Source organism: Sciurus vulgaris (assembly GCF_902686455.1).
Source record: "Sciurus vulgaris genome assembly, chromosome: X".
Taxonomy (NCBI): Eukaryota; Metazoa; Chordata; class Mammalia; order Rodentia; family Sciuridae; genus Sciurus; species Sciurus vulgaris.
This window is the reverse complement of record NC_136471.1, coordinates 119,106,145-119,112,447: the sequence shown is the minus strand read 5'-3', so window position 1 is coordinate 119,112,447 and position 6,303 is coordinate 119,106,145. Positions and strand designations below refer to the sequence as shown.

At 41.2% G+C, this 6,303-nt stretch overlaps 1 pseudogene across 1 annotated transcript; it reads left to right on the top strand.

Annotated features, from left to right (window-relative positions):
• Positions 1 to 518: 518 nt before the first annotated feature.
• On the top strand, positions 519 to 1,277 carry LOC306650648 (TLC domain-containing protein 1-like; annotated as a pseudogene). The gene has a single exon. The product of its transcript is annotated as a TLC domain-containing protein 1-like (transcript).
• Positions 1,278 to 6,303: the final 5,026 nt, after the last annotated feature.

Below are 6,303 nucleotides of genomic sequence, written 5' to 3'. Positions count from 1 at the left end.
TTAGGGGTAGGTGGTGAGAGAAGAATGGGGGAACTTTAGATTACATTGAGGGAAATGAGAGGGATGAGTGGGGTATGAAAAATGGTGGAATGAGACAGACATCATTACCCTATGTACATATATGAGATTACAAGAACGGTATGAATCTACATCATGTACAACCACAGAAATGAAATGATGTACCCCATTTGTGTACAGTGAATCAAAATGCAGTCTGTAAGAATGTTTTAAAAAATAAATTTAAGAGGCTTTGCCAGGAGGGCAGGGAGGAGCGTAGGGGCCTAGACAGCTCCACAAAAACTCTGGGACTGGCCACCGGCAGGAGAGGCGACCAGGGTGGACTGGTTGGAGAGCGATCCCTGTCCCTAGAACAGCCCAAGGAGGAGGCCTAGAGGGTGGACAGACAGAGTGCAGGAAGGACAGAGTGCAGAGTGCATGCTCCCACTGCTGAACCCCGCCTTGCCTGCTCCTGGGCGCCACGCTGACCTTCCCGGCACTCTGGTGCGCGCTGTGTCGCCTGCCCCTGCCTATGCACATGCACACGGATCCCCTGCACACTTGGTGCTAGCCCAACCTACTCGTCGCTTTTGCCCACTCTATTGTATAAGGGATTTGGGCGCTGCTGTGTTTATGGCAGACCCCAGAGATGCTGGTGGAGATTGAGACTGCATGGTCACTTTCAGGCTATTTGCTCGTTTGCTTTTCTGCAGGGTATTTCATCCACGACTCAGTGGATATTGTGGTTAGTCATCAGACTCAAGTTTCTTGGGAATACTATGTTCATCACATCATGGCAATGGGTGCCTTCTTCTCAGGCATCTTGTGGAGCAGCGTTGTAGGTGGGGGTGTTCTAACACTACTGGTGGAAGTCAGCAACATCTTCCTCACCATCCGTATGATGATGAAGATCAACAATGCCCAGGATCTTCTCCTCTACAGGGTCAACAATATGCAGGTCAGAGGACCCTGGGCACCTTTCTGTTGCGCATCCTACTCATGCTGGATATAATGATCCTCATCTACTTTTCTTGCCTCCTCTGCTCTGACTTCTGCCCTGGGCGTGTTCCTAGCTGGCAACACAAAGACAAATTTTTGACTGAGTAAGAGATGTAGAGCCTGGGACTTGTGACAAGGACAGCAAGTAAAACCAGGGACAGAAGCAGCTTCACACATAAACAGACTCTGCACCAAGCCTGGGTGTCCTTTGGGTCCAGCCTTACCACCTCAAATCTGCACTCACACTATTGAAAACACTAATGAAAGCAAATAAATAAATAAATAAATTTTTAAAAAGATGCAAAATCTAAAAGATATAAAGTAAAATAATGATAAAATTGACAAAATGTACACAATATCTTTAAGTAAAACAATATTATAATCAAAGAAAACCAAAAGATGATCAACAAGTGAGGGAAATAGTTTTAAATGACAGAAAATGTCATATTTTGATTAATTCACATAGTAAAAAAATCTCATAGAAAAATAAGCAAATAATATGAATACAAAGTTTTAAAACTGGAATATAATCAATTCTATACTAAAACATACCTTATCTAAATAAAATAAATGTATTTACAAATATGAATAAAACACCAATACAAATATATTTTAGATCTACCACATTTGATAAATGAAAAGATTTATAAAATCCAATGGTATTTATTGGTTCCAGGATAAGGCAGATTAGATATGTTTTTCCTAATTCTTCCCACAAAGTATTACAAAACACACTAGATATTACCTATAAAACAAACAGATGACTCTGAAATGTGGTGAGAAGGCCAGTTAAATGCCTCAGGACCCAAAAAACAACAAGGCAGTAAATACCCTGGGTTTTGTTGTGCTTTCTATATCCTTCATGGAGTGCTGGAGAAGTCAGTAAGTAATCCAGAAATACCAGTGGGCACAGATAAAACAACTGCAAGAAAAGACTGCAATCTCTAGTCAAAGGATCAGGAAAAGAACAGTCTGATAAAATGGAAAACTCAGACAATAATCACTCAATTCTAGTCAAATACCACAACACACATACACACACACACACACACACACACACACAAACCTATAGCCCAATCATTACTCCCATCAGCAATGAGTTAATAGGAAACCTATTCTTCAATGATTACCCAGCAGTAATAATAGGGCACTCTTTTTTCCCAACTGGATTGGTATCAGAGTAGGCTGAGTGAAGAGCCTGCACTTTCATCCCTGATAGGTAACAGTGAACCTCATCCCATCACCTGCTGTGTCAGTGGAGGCTCACATGGGTAGTAGTAACTACATACCCAGCTCCCACTCAGCAAGGAGGATGTGGGTAGAGGCCTAATAGAAAGCCTGAACTTCTGCCATCTATAAATAATGAGATACCTCTCCCCAATAGAGTGTCTATTGAGACCAAGTGGAGAACCTGGACTTCTAGCCCCTGGCAACAATGAAGTGGCACACTTGTTCATCCACAGGCACAGTGTTGATGAAAACCTACTACAACAGAAAATTTAAATAAGACCCACAGTCTCATAAATAATACCCAAAATGCCTTTTTCAAGTTGCTATAATCCTCAGTGTTGTGTCTTCAAGATTTGTGGAACAGATTCTTACAAGTACAAGTTTCTGCTAACTTTAAGACTCTATCATTTTACTTGGTAAAAATTTCCAGAACACTAATGAAGGAACTGATGGGTTTATGAAAGTGCCAACCAAGATCAAGCAGAACAATAATTAATTATATAAGACTAAATGAACTGATGAAAAGTAATTATGGGATTTGTGGCCTTTTTTATTTGAAAAAATTGTTGGTTCTTTTCATGTTTTCTTTTCCAGATTTAAACTCTTTTTCTTATGCTTCTATAATGTATAGCAATTTCATAAACAGCACCTTTGTGAACAAAATTGAAACATGTACTTTTTCTTTCTAACAATCCCTCCAGGATCCAGGAACTTATTTTTAGGGTAATACAGTCATTTGCATAAATTCAATATAATCTGTTCTTTCTAACAGGATACAATTGGAAAACTCGTTGTATAACCAAGATTTTCACTGAGATATCATATTTGAAAATGTACACAGAATGCCTGGATTTGAGGGTTCTCAGTTTTAAAATGTCACTTCCAAATCAATAGGCACTACAAGTGAGGTCTGCCTTGGTTTGACTTCCTATCCTCAAAAATTTTTAAAAATCCAATATGACAGGGGGGTTTCAAGATGGCGGACTAGAGGGTGGCTGCATTTCATGTTGCTCCAGGACTCAGAATTCAAAAGAGGAGATATTGAGAAACGGGACCAACTCAAAGAAGCCGGGTGAGTCTCTCCCATTGGGGAGGCGACCCGGATGGGACGGTAGTCCTGGAACGCAGGGAACATTGTAAAGTAGAGCTGCCCAACAAGACACCTCTCCCCCCGCTGGAGCAGTGAACTCAGACAACTGGGAGCATCATAGAGGAGGCCGCTCAGCACAGCGCTTGGACTCGCAGCAACCACTGGGGCTCCAGGCGGCTGCCCAGAGGAGGAGCTGCACGGCAAGCTGTTTGGACTCAGAGCAACCACTCCTGAACACCGGGGGGCTGCTGAGAGGAGGAGGAGGAGTGCGGCAGGTCGCTTGGACTCGGAGTGACTGCACCACAGCTACAGGTGGTTGCCAGAGGAGGAGCAGTGTGGCGAGCTGTTTGGACTCAGAGCATCCGATCCTGAACACCAGGGGGCTGCCCAGAGGAGGAGCGCGGTGGGTCACTTGGTCTTGGAGTGGCCGCACCAGAGCTCTGGGTGGCTGCCGGAGGAGGTGTGTGACAGGTTGCTTGGACTCAGAGCGGCCGCTCCTGAACACCCAGGGGGCTGCCCAGAGGAGGAGGAGGAATGGGGTGGGTCATGCTAACTGAGATAAGCCAATCTCAACAAACCAAAGGAGGAATGATATCGCTAATAAGTGGATGATGATGACACATAATGGGGGGAGGGAGGGGTTAGTGTTAGGGTCAGAGTTAGGGTTAGGGAGGGGGGCAAGAATGGAGGAAGGAAGCACTGTATAGAGGGTAAAGAGGGGTGGGAGGGGTGGGGGGAAGGGGAAAAAAACAGAATGAATCAAACAACATTACTCTATGTAAATTTATGGTTACACAAATGGTATGCCTTTACGCCATGTACAAACAGAGAAACAACATGTATCCCATTTGTTTACAATAAAATAAAATAAAAAAGCCCTTAGAGTAAAAGTTGTTCTGGAAGCTCATCTCTATCATATTCTTCCACTATTCCCTCTTTGAATTCCATCAGTTAGTTCCCATATCTGAAGCAAATTCAGATTGGTTCCTATCCCTTAACCCCAAAGGTATTCTAATACAGAAAGAAAATATTGAAAGTATAACAAAATCCATGAGGTAATCATTAAAATATTTTATTTATCCCAAAGTTTAACAAACACTGCAAGGATTATAGCAAGGACAAGAGAAGCCATATTGATGTAAAAAGGACAGTGATGGAGAATGAAATGTGCCTTTTGAGGAATATTTGGTTGTTTATAAAGAGAAGCTAAGCTATACCCCACCTAATAGAAAAGGAGACTGCATATAGTCCTGTCCTTGAAAGTGTTAAGTGGGAGGAGACCAGGTCATTATATTTCAATGGGATACATTGTAAAAGGGAACCTGAAGTGCTAAAAGATGGTATCATGATATGAACAGGTAAAAAGCAGGCAAGGACTGCTCCCTTAAAGTTCTAAGGTCTCAAAAGATACATAGAAATTAGAATATATAAATGTCACCAAAAATGCCCCAGATATGGAACCTATTTTTTCTGTGAACCAGTACAATATGAGAAAGTAAAAGAGAATCTGAGAAAAGAAGTATGTGGCCACCAGCCAGAAGATGTAGTTAAAATTCCCTAGGGAAACCAAAGCCTAGGAAAGGTTCTTAGAAATGAGAACCGCCCCCAGTAGGCATGTTAGGGATACCACCAACCAGTTCATGCTACAAATGATATACATCTAGTGGAGTGACACACATAAAGGACTACCACTCTTCCTACCACCAAAAGTATTCCTGTTTATGTATAGGAAAAGCAGTTGTGGCCACAATAGGCAGCGAACTTGTCGTGGATAATCATGTAATAAAGCACCCATTTTTATTTTCCTCATCCTCCTCCCAAATCCAACATCAAAGGGAAAAACAGAAAAGATGGAATGACTATACATCTCTGTATTCATTACATATTTAGAAAAATAAATAACTTTAAGAAAAGAATGTCGTCACATCTAAATATTCATAATTCATAGCAATTTTCATACTTTTCATCTCCTCACTTCCATAGAGTATTAGGCATGGGTGAGTGTTCATTAGAATAAACCAAAGGATCAACTTCCTTATGTTTTACATGGTTCTCAAGTGACTAAAATCCATTGGAATCAGGAATTCCATATTATAAAGAATAAACTGGATATGGAATAGAAAGCATAAAACAATGTTAACACATAGAATGGATAAATGTTTAAAGGTCACCATGATAGGTACAGAAAGATTATTTGACAAAATTTCAAATCTATTCATGGTTTAGAAAAAAGAACTCAGCAAACAAGGAATAGAAGTAAATGTCCTCAATCTCATACAGGGCATCTACAAAAAACCTACAGCTAACATATTTAATGCTGAATGGAAGGAACTCAGCTAAGCTATGGAGAACTGAGCTTGCAGGTGGAGAAAGTATCCAATTAAAGCAACAAGCCAAAAATTAATGTATTAATAAAGCTTTAAACCACTTATTGCAATAGTATAGGCAAAGCCTAAAACCAAAGAAAATGCTGACTCCTCCCTTCTATTTTCTCCACTTGTGGAGGATCAAGTAGATCAACAAAGATGTTTAAGGAGATTTTTCTCACTATTGATACAGCCCCAGACAAAAGCTCCTCTAGTTTTATGGACCTGGGCCAGAAGGAGAAAAGGGAGGACAGATAGGAGTGGAAAAGTACATTGTACTGAGACAGTGAAGAAAAACGTCTTCAAGGCTCACTCACTTCCAAAGGAGGCAGGCTTCCAGCAAAGTTCCTGAGGAAAGCCTTGGCATAAGGGATGCCTAATCTGGGAAAACAAATATGTGTAAGTGTATGGCAAGATAGAGGGATCTAAGTCCTTGACTGCAAATTCCTCAAGAGAATGCAATGCATTGGCTATTCAACAAGTCTGGTGTGGAAAGAGCTACTGTTACCTGTGAGGCCTTCCAGGTAAAGCCTTTGTTACCTATGAGTAGGCCTGATAAATCACACATAGATTTTGTGATCAGGAGCCAGACTTCCCAGCGAAAGATTAAATGCTTTTCCC